At 40.4% G+C, this 15,218-nt stretch overlaps 1 protein-coding gene across 5 annotated transcripts in view; it reads right to left on the bottom strand.

Moving 5' to 3' along the window:
- Positions 1-15,218, bottom strand: part of DAB1 (DAB adaptor protein 1) — a 484,695-nt gene that overhangs the window by 467,691 nt on the left and 1,786 nt on the right. The gene's annotated exons all lie outside the window — the stretch shown is intronic.

Here is a 15,218-nt window from a genome sequence, read left to right as displayed (position 1 = left end):
TGCATTTCAATCAGATACACACAACTGCTAGGGCTTTCTGTCTGCTCATTTTTGCATGTTTATATAAAAAAATAATAAAAACAAACACATCTTTAAAAGGTATTACGTTCGGGGTTTTTTAAATCTGAAAAAGAATATATTTACAATCCTCCTAATGCTGAAACGCCTTCAAAGAAGAAAGATCTATCAGAACATGGAATTTTAATGATAGTTGCTTGAAAACAATCACCGAGAGATGTCTTCAACATATCTTCATTATGCATCCTATGCAGTGCCTTTCCCACAAAACTCTATTTTCTTTATTCCCCACCCATGATTCTCAGGAATTCAGGCTTCTAACCTTGGTCTTCTAGATGTCATCCAAGTCAGATGACTCAAACAGCAACTGGTCAAAAGCATGAGTGTCCCAGTGATATGTTCAAGCACTTCAATATACCCCACATTCCCACTGAAGCAGGAAATAGTGAGGCTAGAGTAATCCACAAAGTATTTTTTTTATTAAAAAACCCAAACAAACCACACACACGCACAACCACCTTGTTTAGGATGCAAAGAATCAGTCCTCCAAATCCTGCTTTAAGTGATAAGAAGAAACTAAGAAACAGTAAGACTGGTTTGATACTTAGATCAACCCAAAAGAAAAACCTACTTGTCACCACAGGAAATTTTCCTGATTGCCTGTTTAAAAAAAAGCCTGTTTCTTATCCAAGTGTACCAGCAGATAATGAATGAAAGTGGTTAGGGGTTTAGGAAATCTTCAGGCAAGCTGCAGCGGAAACTGTTGGGATCCTGCTTATTCCAAAGCTCAGCCATTTCATCAGCCAGCAGAGAGCGAGCCGTGCTGCGCAGCACTGCATTACAAGCAGTATGCTTTCCACTGGTTTTGTTTGTTCCTAATGAACTCCAAAGTAATAACACCACACTGGAAATACATGGGGCAGCAATAAAAATCTGTAGCTGCATTCTTATATCTTTGTCACGCCTGAAAATATCCAGATTGAGCAGCAATAACTTGCTAGAACTTCAGCTAAAACAAAAGGGTTTCAATTCACTGCAGCCCTACTCGGTACAACAAGCTTGAGAGAGTCCTGTACCTGCAACAAACTGCATGAGCCACAGGGGATCATAGGACAGGACGAGGGAGAGGCAAGACTGACCTTGATTTCATCTGATTTCATGAATTTGTTACCCTCCAGTCTCATTTGAGATAAAACATTTAAAAAGAAAACACATGTGAATATGAAGCAGTTTTAGCAAGTCAGGTGTATTTATACGCAACATACGTAATTGCTAAAACTACAGAAGTACTGGGGGATGGATACGAGAAGGCTGCCAGCATCCCTACCACTATAAGGCAGACCCAAGGTTATGAAAGCTGGAGAATACAAAGAACATCTCAAACGAACTTGGGGGGGGGGGGGGGGGGGGGGAGGGGATTATCTCTCTCTCTCCATCCTTCTCCAAAGCTGCACCACATTGCATTGTACCAGAAAGCTAAACGTTATTATTTCTGTTTTACCAGAAGACAGGTAAAGAACAGAAGAGAGCGAGCACTGTCACAGTGGGTTGAGGAGATGAATCACATCATTGTGCTTATGCCACTGCATCGCACCTCAAAAGCAAACAAGCAAAAACCACAGTGTAGCTACAGTTCCTCGCCCAAATTTCCTGTCCACCCTTCTGTTTTCATCTTGGCCTCTATATTGTTCACAGTAGCCAGTTGTATAGAAGTATGCAGAAAAATCATTTACTTTCTCTACATTTCAGTGCCACAATTCCCAAGATGGGAGCAGTGTTGCCTCCCTTCCCCACAGAGATACTGTCGGCCTTATTCTCCTGTTCCTGCAAACACCACTGACCGTGTCCTGGTGCTGGACACAAACAGAGGAGAATACAGACAACCTGACTCACAGAATGCAGCTGCCTTTAATATCTTTTCTAACACAAAGAAATTAGATTAATCTCATAATCCAAGGTGAATGTCATGTTCAAAAAGCCAAGGCTTTTCTCCAATAATAAGCTTGTATGTGTAAAACCCTGTGGCACAACATCACAAGGTTTCATTTTCTTCTGTTTTACCATGGAGAGGGGAGAAGAATTTAGTTTCACTGCCCCATTCACGGTGCATCCCTGATCCTTGGGTCCTTATTGAAGTAACTGACTTTTGGGTGCAACAGCAGGAAGAGTCTCCAAAGTGGCTTTCACAAACTTAATTTATAAAAAACCAAAGACAAAAAACCCACCAAACTCATACCACCTTCTAAATTTTCTTTCTCTGTGTAAGGAGGAGTGCGTTAGATCAGATAAGGGATATTAAATGGCCTTTAAGTCTGACAGCAAAGAACAGCTCTAATGGGACTCCCAAATCATGCTGCAAGCAATACACTGTACTTACAAAACAGTAACATCAAGATGCCAGAACAGTGCCATGACCTATATTTCCTGCAAACCAATTTTCTTCTTTGTAGGGTAGATGGAAAGAATCCAACTGCTTTTTAAGTTCCTTTTCTTTCTGCTGGAACTATGCCTTATCATACACATTCTTCCTACACCCAACTTTTCTATGCCCCATAGCATTTAAAGCATGAGTTATCTACAGTCTATTTATGCAGTTATAAACAATGAATACTGCAAAATCGTGTTTAGGCTGCAATTACCGGATGGGAAGAGAATTCTTTATATCTCATTTCCCTACTTTTAAAAGAAGCCAAATCCCTTAAAGGGGAATCTTAAACAGAAGAGCAATGTTACAGAGGAATAGAGGTCACATATTCTGAGGAATTTCTGTAGATTCATTATTGATGAAGGATAGTTTAGCTGATGCTGTCAGAGCATGCAAGTTCAGACCTTAGCATTTCCACCCTCAAAATTACTCACTCCCTATACTTTTTAGTACTGCAGCTTTTTTAAACAGTGTAAGCAGGGGAAACACTAAGCTTAGGCCATAGCAACAGGCTTACCTGAGCTTCTAGTAAGGCGGCACCCCAAAAATCCACTGCTAGCACAAGGCAAAACCATCACTAAGGACTGAAAAGACTGGGAGACAGAGCCATTTTGTCCCATCTCCAAGGGTCGCTGCTTGGGTTTTGGACACACGAAGACGCCCAAATTTCCAACATTCGTATTTATCAAAGTGAGGCATTTACTCTTTTGGGTACTCCCATCCTAGAGGAAAATTGTATCCTTTAAGGAAGACATTAAAATCAAGACAACATTTTTAAGAAGAAAGGAGGTATCTCTGTCTGATTTCTTTGACTCCCACTGCCTTGTAATATCCCTAAAAATTCCATTTTTGCCTCAAAAGGAGGAACTTCACCCATGTCTTGTACAGACACACTATGCTCAGAGTGGTAACAAAACACCTGAAAGGATTTATAAGCTTGTTTCCACCACCCCACCCCCCGTTCACAGATATCCTTGCCAAATGCAAACACTCTCCCTCAGGCAGGAAAATTTGGAAACAGAGCACCTGATGCAGCTTTTATTCCAAAATTGTCTCACGTGTGTTGAGTGTCAAAAAGAGCCATGTTGTGCCACAGCACCCGCTTGTCTCGGGAAAATTGAAATCGTTCAGTGTCTAACACTTTGAATGATTTCCCAACTTCTCACTTGCCCCATCTGCTCTTCTCAGTTCATTTTGATTTGTTTTAGCCTTTGTGTCTGCAGTGGCACCAGCAAAACTGCAGCATCACTGCAAGTTCCTCTGCTACTGAGCAGTGCCAAGTTAGTCTCAAATTCAGCCTCCTCCAAAAGAAAAACACCAAAAAAGATCACTGTCCAGTTCTGTTGTCTCTCCCTTCCTCCAAAATATGCACAAGCAGCTATCTGGTTTCAATGCTGAGCACTAAAATAATATGCCACCTACAAGATAACCAACATTAAAATTATAATTCAGATGTCCACAGAATACAGCAAAGCACATGAACGCCATATCTCAGCCCCAATTTTACTTTATTAGTTGGCCCAATTAGCTAAGGAATTAAGTCAAAATTACTTGAGTTTATGTAGCATTTTGTTTATTTGCTGTTAGCATAGTATTTATAAGACCTTTAAGGCAAAAATACCAGCTACTTTCCAACATTAAGAAACTGGGATTCTGAAACCAGCACAGACCTTTTAGTTAGGTGGGAAAATTGATGAAAACAATAGGTGAGATATACACATGAAAGGGTTTTTTTTTTGTTAAGACAGTACACAAGGTAGGCCATCGCAGTGCTCTCCCTGGACTTCAAGAGAGTCAGGATACACCCACCCAGGGTTTTAAAAAGGGCCTTAAATATGATGGAAGAAAGATGTTACAAATAAGCACATGGAAAAAACCACCATAATCTGCCCATACAAGTCTCCATTGAAAAAGATTCAAATCTGACTGAGCAGAACCTTAACAAAAGGAACTAAAAAATGCCGCACTCACACACTTGTTCATCTTCCCACAGGCTTAAAGTCAGCCATCACCAGATTAATGAGGGCCCACAAAGATGCAGGTGTACCTGTGAGAAGAGAATCAGTCCAAGAGTCTCACTTCTGAGCCACCAAGGACTGAATACACAATATTGCACTGAGAAAAACAACTTACGGGGAACAGCACTCACAGCTCACACTCCTAACTTGTGTTCAGTGTCACTGCGAGCGTCGTGCTGAAAAGAGCTCACAACCCTAAGACGACAGTGGTCTCAAGTTGCCTTAGGTTTACTCTAAAGAAGGTCTCAAGCTCAGAGAAAAAAAAAAATGTTAAACCTCTCCAAAACCTTGGCATACACTTCTTCAAGTGCAAAGTACCAAACAACACAAGTGATTCAACATGTGGCTTGGTTCGGTATTTGTAACAAATGTTCAGGATATATCAGGTAACCATGAACTTCTGCTTTAGCTTCAGTAAAGCACACAGCAAGTGTACCAACACTTACCCATACTCGGCACTAGCTCCGCTATGCTGAATCATTTAGCTGGACTTTCTTACAGTAGACTTAGCGGTATTTTTTTTCCCCGGTGTTCATTCCTTCCTTCCGATGAAGCTAATGAAATCTACCTTTACAATTCAAAAGATGTATGGCTATACATCTTTAAAGAGAAGTCACTAAACACACTGCTTCTGCAGCATCCTGAGCAGCCAGTCACAAAGTTGAGCTGGTCCTGAATTCAGGGAACGTCGTTCAGCGGTCATTGGGGAGTAAATGAGGCAGAAAGCAAGTTAGCCAGGCAACTGCGGAGCTGAGAGCCCAATCAGATGTGGGAGCTGCAGGGGAAGCAAAGGTGAACAGAACTAGAGAGCCAGCATCCGACATTTGCAAGGTAAAATATGATGTTTGCAACTAATAGGCAGAAGTAGGAAGAGAAATCTCGCTGGCAAAAAAGGCTGGCTGTTTCATAAACTGCTCTCGTGAAATTCTTTGGAAGACTGAAGTGCACGCCAGTGAGCATGTGTTTATACTGCTTCTTCAATAAAGGGGGGGAAAATAAATCAGGATACATATCAAAAGAATGAATTAACTAGCTTCGATGGACATGCCACTCTCCTTCAAAAGCACAATTGTGCCAATCTCTGTTCCTATCTGTTCACATCCACTGACAGGTAAAAAATGCTATTCCATTCCCTAATTTGTACTTCTGAAATAAGGGCTATATGATCTCCTTGTCACTGTGAAATTCTTAGCAGCCATGATTCCAATGATGAAATCTTAGTCAGTTACTGATTTGTTCCACAACATACTGAAAGAAAAGTTGTCAGCCAAACGTCTCCAGCCAATTGCAAAATACATTATTAATGAAATTAGAGTAAGAGGAACCTTTTCATATGGCTCTTTTATTAAACAATTCCAAGCGACTACACTGCACAATTACAGTATCTGAACTTTGCTTTTTAAATGTTGCCATGCGTCAACTCCACCGTGCATTTACACTTGAAGTGATAATCTGAAGGCAACAGAGTCTGTAATAAGTGAAATTATTAATAAACTCTAGTCCAGGTCCTCCCACTAACAAATATCATTGTACCCTAGAACAAGTGTACCCTGCACAAGGTGACATTCTTGCTGCCAGATTAATATTTTATTTCTTCAAAATTTGTGCACAGAAAGTTACAGGAACAGACAAGTATTTCCACAGAAAAACAATCTATTTCAAAGTAAGACAGCCATTTAGAATTAAAGGGCCTTCCTTGGTCTCCAGAATCAGAATGAACTGGGCAAACCATAACCTCCAGGATCAACAGTGATACTCAGCCTAGATCACTCCTCCACATGGGAAGAATGCCTGGTCTCCTGTGAATAGGCACTAGATAACTTGAGCTTGTGCAAAGTAAACGGTAAAGGAAAGAAAAAAAATGCCTGATCACTCCATACCACCATCATCAAGGAACTGTTCAATTGGAGGATGGCATTGTTCGCGGGATTGGTAATGGTACACGTGCCTTTTCATGTCTAGGTAACCTGTGCAAATCTAGCTCAAGTTGATAATGATCAAACCTAATTACAATCTGCCAGCTATTCAGTGGCTTATACAGTGTTGCCCACTCTTAAGATTTTATCACAAGTCTCATGATATTTAGCATTCTTAAGCCCTAATTCCTGTAGTCAAGCAATTACTCAAGGTTCTCCACTTCCAATAAAAATGAATTGGAGTTTCCATCCCATGAGCTTGGAACAAAGCTTTAAACATGACCTAAATGCAATATAATGGTTTCTAAACTCAGAAAAGCACAGATTGTTTAAATTTGCAAGATTTTTAAACTGAAAAGATGATGTTTTAAAGACTAAGGAGCTGGAATGGTTGTCTGACAAAGCTGCACATCTTATTTCAATCTCTGGTGCTCAGGATAGACCAGCATCTGCTATCACAACCAGCACATTCATGGCCTGTAGAGAAATAGGTCGGAAGAGTAGGACTGACCTGTCTTTAGGGCGATTCACTTGGCCCTCGTGCTGATACACAGCATGCCTCCTCTGCAATCCTCATCTGTCCTTGCTCTCCTTTCAGAAAGCACATTCACTTTCCAAGTTCTCATTTCAACACTTTATACCAGGACACTATTTACTTTTTTTTTTTTAAATATATACATTTAAAATTCTGCTGGGTCACTTTACAAGCTTCCTTCAGCTGTACAGCCAGATACAGATGGATACAGATATACATAACAAGTATTAGCTAAGAACAAGCAACTCCAACAGACAGATCATTACACTATCAAACAGCAAGGGTAGAGCACGTATCACCAGATAAGTGAAATAACAGGCTTAAACCAAAGTCACTGGTAAAAACTACAGCAAAATAAATCACCTGCACAAGGAATCACCTCAGTTTTCTACACCTTTGCAACACTGAGTGCCTTGCTACAACTTAACACCTTTCCTCCAACACCGATGCCTGTCTCTTAGAAACAACTACCGTCTCCCATGCTCTAGTCCAGCTCAAACACCTTTAACTCAAGAGAAACCCGGATGACAGCAGGAGAGAGGAGATGGTGTACTGTCCTGCACTGGCTTTTGGCTAAGTTCTTCACCTACACGTAAGAAAGCCCATCTGGCTCGGAGCAATGGGCCAGCTGGCCCTATATTCAGTAACCTTGACTCTTTGGCAGTCACCAAGAGCAGACACATATTGTGATAAATCACCACAACACATTTCCAGCCTCCAGACATTTTTGAACCTGGCATTTCCACGCCAGAAGCAGTATCACCCCATGCAACAGTCCTCAGTTCTACCACAAACTTTTCCAGAAGATTGTTTGGTCTGTGTAAGCTGTTAGCACCTGCAACATCCCAAGGCACTGAGCTTTCCTGCGTAACACCACCTTGTATGAAGCGTCTTAACTTGTTCCGTATCTGCTGCTTGCTCGTGTCGTATGACACCCTTCACTTAACTTATTGGAAAAGACAATTCCTCATTCAGATCTCCCTATGGTTTTAACAGGTCTCTATCATAAGTGGTCTCTTTTCTGGGCTAACCTTCTCCTGTTCCACTACCTCTTTTTTATGCTGAAGATACATGAAATCTTTGTCTACGGTAGCTCAATTGCACTCAGAAAATAGACATTCAGCAAAAAACCTCTCACTTCTATTTCTGTAAAACAGTTCTTGTCTTCCTAACTTACTTGTCCAACCCAAACCTAGCACAGCAGTCCAGAACCTTTAAAAGCAGGATATTTACCTAATTACTCCAGTTTTCTTCCATATTATACTTAGAAGACATGACTATACAGAATTCAAATTACACAGCTCAAAAGGAAAATTAGACACTGATGACTTCTAAGTTGAGATCTCTCTGGGTTTGGATCAGGGAAGCCTTTAGATCCACCACATCAAACCAGCAGGCTAGGATTTTGGTCATAGAAAAAGAAAGATGGTAACACTTCAACCCCTGACCTGCTGCAACAGACAAAATGGTGAATATTCACTGCAACCCTTCTGTTTTCTTTCTACACTTTCTATACTTGATTCCTAAAAGGAACCTCAAATACGCATAATAAAAACTGGAACATTTTAGGCACTAAGCACAGCTGACCTTTACATAAAACTATTCTATTTCGATAATGTGTAAGAAATGATGCGTTAGTATCCAACATGTCTGTTACGCTTTGTAAAGACAGCGGAGATGCTGAAAAGCTTTCTTTTTTCCAGCAGTATGTCTTTTCATAGCTCTAAGCCAAGTAATGCATACGCTGCACCAAAGTGGGATTTGATTTGAGAAGCTGGAGATCCTGATGTTCAGATCCCAGGACACGTTTTTGCACACTCTCGCATACAATTCACAATTACATGTCCACTAACCACGGGGCAACTGTGGGAAGGTCATTTGTATGGATAACTGCTATAGAGAACTTGTGATTTAACTGAAGTGACACCAGCATTAGCAATAAAGAACATACTCTCAACCCTAACCAAGGCTTGACTCCAACTCTACATATTCCTCCTGTGGACCAAGCCACAAAGCCTTTTCCACATGAAAAATATTGAGCTAATACAATCTAAAGCATGAATTTAAGCTCATTTGAAAGGCTGCAAAACTGTGTGTAGGCATGGTTATTTCAATAGTAAAGTTGCAATTTTCAGTTTAGCTTCAGCTAACTGAAGGCATTTAAACGTTAAATCTATATAAACCAGTCCTAATCTGAAAGACGTTTCCAATAAGGGCCTGTACCAGCTTAATAGTGTAGGGAAAAATAAATCAATTTGAAGTGAGACTTGTTCAGTGATCATGTACATCTCAGACCTATGACTGGAGGGACTTTGGTCTATTGACAGTAACCACACACTCTAACACAGGCCCGACATCATCTCTTCATTCACCAGACAAATAAAATCTCACATTGGAAAACAATAATGACAACAAGTTAATATTTTCAGTAATAAGTTATCTTCACAAAAAGCACTTGACCTTCACTGTAATTTCCACACAGCTTGCAGTAAACCACCTGAGTGTGTATAAAATGTAATTAATAAAGAAATATTAAAAATTATAGAATGTTATTAAAGTAGGTCAATTCAAACAGCACAATTACTGAAAAAATTACGTTTGAAACTACATCACTCACAATCCTTCTCACACTGGATGAGCTACTCTATAATTTGTTTTGCCTAACAACAGTTTCTGTCCATATTCTCTCTCTCTCTTTATCCCCAAAAGACTCTATTAATGCAGCCCACTGTGCCGCATGACAGCATAATGCCCACATGAGGCATGAAATGTCACAGATCACAGCTTTACACCTGACCAACATAATATATTCATCAAATTCTTTCAAGCAGGGGAAGCGTTTGTTGTTACTTTGTGGGTCAAGCCACAGAGGCAGATGGAATGGGCACTTTGTTTACATGTGAAGTCCCTAAGCTCATTCAATTTATTTACGACGGACAAAATCTGGCCTTACACAGTCATCTAAGAAGCTTTCGACCAAAGACATTGTTATTTTACAAAGTTAAGGAAGAGTGGTTTCCTCCCAGGCTTCTGGATGACGATGAAGATTCATTTTGTTCCTTAACATGACATTCCACATACTCTGAACATCTTAAAAAGCTCAGAATTGGGATTTTGATTCACATCCTAAGAGGAGATCAGCATAATTGAAGACCCACCTGTATGTTAAGGCAACTCTGACAGGCAGTAACAGAATGATGAGACTCTCCCAAGCACTCGCAACTGCCCCTGTGAAACCCCAAAAATTCTGTAGAAACTGCACCATAAGCCTGAGTAACACAGCTTGGGGTGGTCAGCTCTTTACTTTTAACCAGAATGGTTAAAAGACACATAGATGTAGATAGTGGCTTTAACCATTCTTCCATAGACTACAAAAGAATCCAAACTGTCCACCTGAAAACACAGAAAGGAAATACTTGGATGCAAAATGGATCACTTTATACATTATGTATATTTTGAATTATTTTGAAACAGCATTTTAAATTACTGACATTGATGTTATCATGAGAGTTTTGGGGGAAATTTCTATATATATAGCAAAAATCTTTGCTATAAGGACAGTATTAACCCTGTTGTCTTTTAATGATCTGTGTTGCATATGACTATTAGCGACATAGGTAGCTTAGAAGCATAGCCTCCTTATGTTTTAGCTTGCAGGAAGATAAAACCTCAGGACAGGTCTTCCACTAGAAAAGAAAAAAAAAAGTATCTACTATTACATTCCTCTTCATATTTTGTTAATAAAATTATACATTAAAGTCTGGATGCATATCTAATTTTATCTCTCAGCATCTGCCACTGCTTCACGACCTCTAAGATAGGCTGCAAGCACTTTGATAAACAGACTGAAAGGTAGCCCAGTAGATACAGAGCAATCCTCCAGGTTCCCAGACCATATTTTGACTGAATCACAGCAAACGCACCATCCCTAAACCTCCAAAATAACATGAAGTCTCTTCTCCCCCTGAGAAGCATACTGCCATCCCACTCCTTTTCCAACCTGAATACCAAAAAGCACTGCCACTAAAACACATTTGTAACCGGACAATGACTTTTTACAGAGAAGAGGTGCTTTTTCTTTTTTTGGAAAAGATTCAAGTTCAGATAGCTAAAAGGAAAATAGTGATTATAGAGAAGAAAATATTTTACACATCAACTCCTTTCTCCTGAAACAGCAGTTTCAGTAAGATTTATCATCTGTTTACTATGGACAGATGATTCTTCCATCCACTGGTCCTCATAAAACAGGGGCGAGAGCCAGCATACTAGAAGGAGAGGGAAATATGCCATGGCCAACTTGAACTGAAGGGGGACTTCTCCATAGTTACCTAAATTGGAACTGGGCTTTGATGTGTGGTCTCACAAAAAAGGCCTTATTAGTCCCTGAAACAAGTAATTGCAATGACTTCTATGTATTGACACAATCCACTATAAAGACCACCTGGAGTTACCAAGGTCCATTGTGTCATATAACACTCAACCATGATAACTAGGGTTGACACGGTTTAGAAGAACCTGCAACTAATAATATGCATGCAAAGAGACTAGTCCTAACCTGACAAAATTCCAGGGAAGGGAGGAGTGATGGTGTAAGACCACCTTTAGCTACCCCTCCACAGAAAGGAAGTTAAGTAGAAAGGAAATATCAAGTAATGCTGAGTGTCTTCATTTCCTTTTGGCTTAGCAGCTCAAGGTGAAGAAAACCCCTGGACACACAGAGTTGCAAGGCAGGTGTGCCTGGAGAGCCTTGGGCCCGTGAGGTGTGGAATGCACGTTACCAAAGCAACATATCCTGAAGGAAGGCAAGGCATTCACTTCATCCTCATGACGAAGAAGTGAAAGCTCAGGCTTTCAAATGAGATGTAAAATAGAGCCCTGGCCATTCATCGTCATTAAAGATCCCATGACAATTCTTGCAAGAGTAAAAATGTTAACTAACACGTCCTGGCCAATATCCACCTCGGATAATTGCATTCTGCTTCCTAAACTCCCCTTGCAGTTTCAATTGGATTAGTTTTTCTTCATTTCTCTTCCCCAAACCCCTCCTGCATAATATTTCTAGCCCAGAATGGCTGCTGTATTCCACTCCAGAGGTGCGTGAATTATCAGTGTTGGGCAATCCCAACATACATTTTGTATACATTAGTGAGAGAAAATGCTCTGTGAGACGGAGTAATACCCTCACCTCTCACTGAGGAGTATTTAACTTTTCAAATGAGAAATCCCACTGATGTTAGTAAGTTTTTTTTTTCCTAAAATATTGCCCTGCAAGGAAGGGTTAGGGTATCAAACCCAGCCTCCTACCAATTAGAAAAGACCTTTGCTGGGCCATATCCTCAGCTTAAGGAACCAGATGCAGTTGCTTTGACTTCTGCTACATTAAAACAGGAGTAAATATTCATACAGTATTTTTCCACTAAGTCACTCACATTTAAATGTTACAAGAATCAAAGAAGTTGGCTGTTGAACACATCAATCTGCAGATATAAGAGAGCAGTATCAGAACGTATTCTCCTCACTTTTAACCGGCTTGCACAATTTTCACGCTGTTTTAAAGGAAAGTTGGAGGTTCTTTAACTTGGCATACTGATGAAAAATGAAAGCGCTGTGAAATATGAATCTCCTGTTGTTTATTATGTGTACTCTACTGTAAGTACTCACAATACTATGGAGGCAAACTGAAAAGTCCTGACCCAATGCATTTTACGGAACAGGAGGAGCAAAAGTGATTTATGTGCATAAAAGCAAAAACTGACAAGCCTTTGACTTTCTTGTAGAACAATCCCAAAATGATTGTCAATACTGCTTAGGTTCTTTGCCCTCTGCACTTCCTGAAATAGAACCATTTTATCCAAAATGCTGTTTTATAGACACTGTGTAAAGGGTCATTTCCATCTGCTATCCAGGTTACTCAAAAGAATACTTCTCATTCCCTCTTCCAAGAATTGTTAGCAACAGTTGAGAATGGCTTGTTTTCATTTCCAGCCTGCTTCTGCATCCCTGGTAAAGCATAAAGCCACAAACATGCCACCTACTTCATTCTTTAGAGCTCTGATAGCAAAAGGACATCCTTAAAAATCTGAGAGAGCAATTGTAGGCAGCCTGCAATCAGATGAATGGGGAACACAGAGAATACAGTCATTTTGGTATTTCCTCATGAGTACCATAACCCTTCTCCCTTCCCCCTTGCAGACAGTGAATTCACTTAATAGGCGTCACTGTGAAAGCATCCATATTTGCCAGCTCCAGGCTGGGTTAGTTGCAACATCATGCTTACTTCCCTACACAAAGTGTGGAAGGGGGTGATGCGGGACCTCCAATAGCATCCTACTTCAGTGGCAAACACTCCTAGTACTAAGGTATGGAATTGAGTGGTGAAATTAAAGGTTGGTACCAGAGGGTGAATATCAGGCACAAGCATGACTTAGGCTCATCTGATGAGCACAGATGGATCTGCAAAGGATTTTTATGTCAGAATCATATAGCTAAAGGAACACAGACTATGTTCCTGATAAGCAGCACAGATACGAAGTTGGTAAGGAGAAAGCTGATCATCAGAAGTAACTGACTCAATTTTCTGCTGCTCGTGTACTGCCATTCTGGGTACCAGTCTTTCCAGCTCGGCTCTTTCTGCACACAATAGTTGACATCAACATGGGAAACGACACCCATCCTCAACCATAATACTCATCTGTTCCCATAGTTTCGTTCCAGTGGAGAAATGGGCTTGAGCTGGAGAACACTGAAGTGCACATCCTTATGATAAGTAGTGCTCAAGATTACCTGGGATTTCTACGGTAAACACAGGATTGAAAGCTTAGTCCTTTCACTGAAATTTAATTTCAGAAGCGTACAACTGTTCAAAGGCCTCAGTTTCACGAACAACCTGAAAAAAGACTGGAGTAAGATGTCTCTTTCAGCCACTCCTTCCTTCCCACTTTAATTTTTTTTTTTAAGACTACCCTATCTGGAGTAGAAACGTTAGCATTACCATGCTCTGAAACACAGCAGTCACTGCCACACCAATCAGTAAAAAATTAGCATGACTACAGGAACAGAAGCTTGGGATTAGAAAGATCTAATAGTGGAAGGATTTCCCTACCCTGCCCTCTGCATCCTGATGAACCCCTCCAAAACCTGACGTAAACATTTTAATTCTCTGTCAGCTTGCTGGAGGAAATCATTACAGAGGCAAAATTAGAGAGTACCGAGTGCCGCTCTGCAATAAGCGTCTGTCAGTCAAGCAGGCATCACCCTGCAAGTCACCCCAAGAACTTCCATTCTCCAATCCAGGAGAAGGGTGCTGGACACAGAGGGTTTATTCAGAACACTGCTTGAGTGATCAGGCCAAAGCTGTACTTCAGCCAGTCAGTGGTACGATATTTTAATTTTGTATTTATTATTTAAAACAAACAGAGTCATTCTCCCCTCTCGGGTTCAAGCAGTTTATACATTTAATTCAATTTTAACAGCTACATGTTTGTTTACTAGAGCAAACAAAAACCAGTAATGAAGAGCTGCAGTTAGAGAGAAGTAAGCAACCTGCTTGTCTTCCACTCAAAATTAAATTTTTAGCACCAAATATTGACATTAGAAGGTAAGCAGCTTAGTTCCATGCCTGCTTTTCACACCTTCCAAGTACGCACCAGAGAATTTGGTGCGAGATCGCTGAAGGATACGTGCTGACCTATGCTGCGATTTCAGCATTACATCCCACAGAAACCACCATCTAAAATGTGTTGGCATTCCTCAGAATAAACCTTCCTCACTCAATTTGCCAACATCAACCACCTCAGGAATCCTCTTCCCTTTTATCTCTAGTTTTCCTTGCAGCATCACAGACAGAGTAAACCATACACAGAAGAGAATGATGGCATCATGTACCACTGCACTCTACTTAGTTAAGGAAATACATTCAAGCAGGAGACCACACTGTCAATTAAAGGAAGAAGAAAGGGGGAAGGGGGGGGGGGGGGGGGGGGAAGACCAAAAGAACCTGTTGCAAAAAAGAGAGAAAAATTATCTAATTCAGATTAAAACTTTGGGTTTGGGGCTTTTGGTTTTTTAGATTTTGGGTTTAGATTTACCACTCACATGAATACCTACAGGCAGTTTAACACCACAATTAAAAAAGCACAGTCAATTCAGCCCAGATTCCTTAAATCCAACATAATTATTTTCCACAGAACTACTGAAGTCTACTGAAAACGTAGCTGCAGCATTAGAGGGTTATTTGCTCCAAGGACCTTTTTAATATGGCTGTATTGTAATACTGCAGTGCAAAAGCCTCTCTAGTCATAAAAAGA

The sequence above is a fragment of the Aptenodytes patagonicus genome, chromosome 5 (genome assembly GCF_965638725.1).
Source record: "Aptenodytes patagonicus chromosome 5, bAptPat1.pri.cur, whole genome shotgun sequence".
Classification (NCBI taxonomy): Eukaryota; Metazoa; Chordata; class Aves; order Sphenisciformes; family Spheniscidae; genus Aptenodytes; species Aptenodytes patagonicus.
The sequence above is the reverse complement of the archived record's forward strand: the minus strand, read 5'-3'. Positions and strand labels throughout refer to the sequence as shown.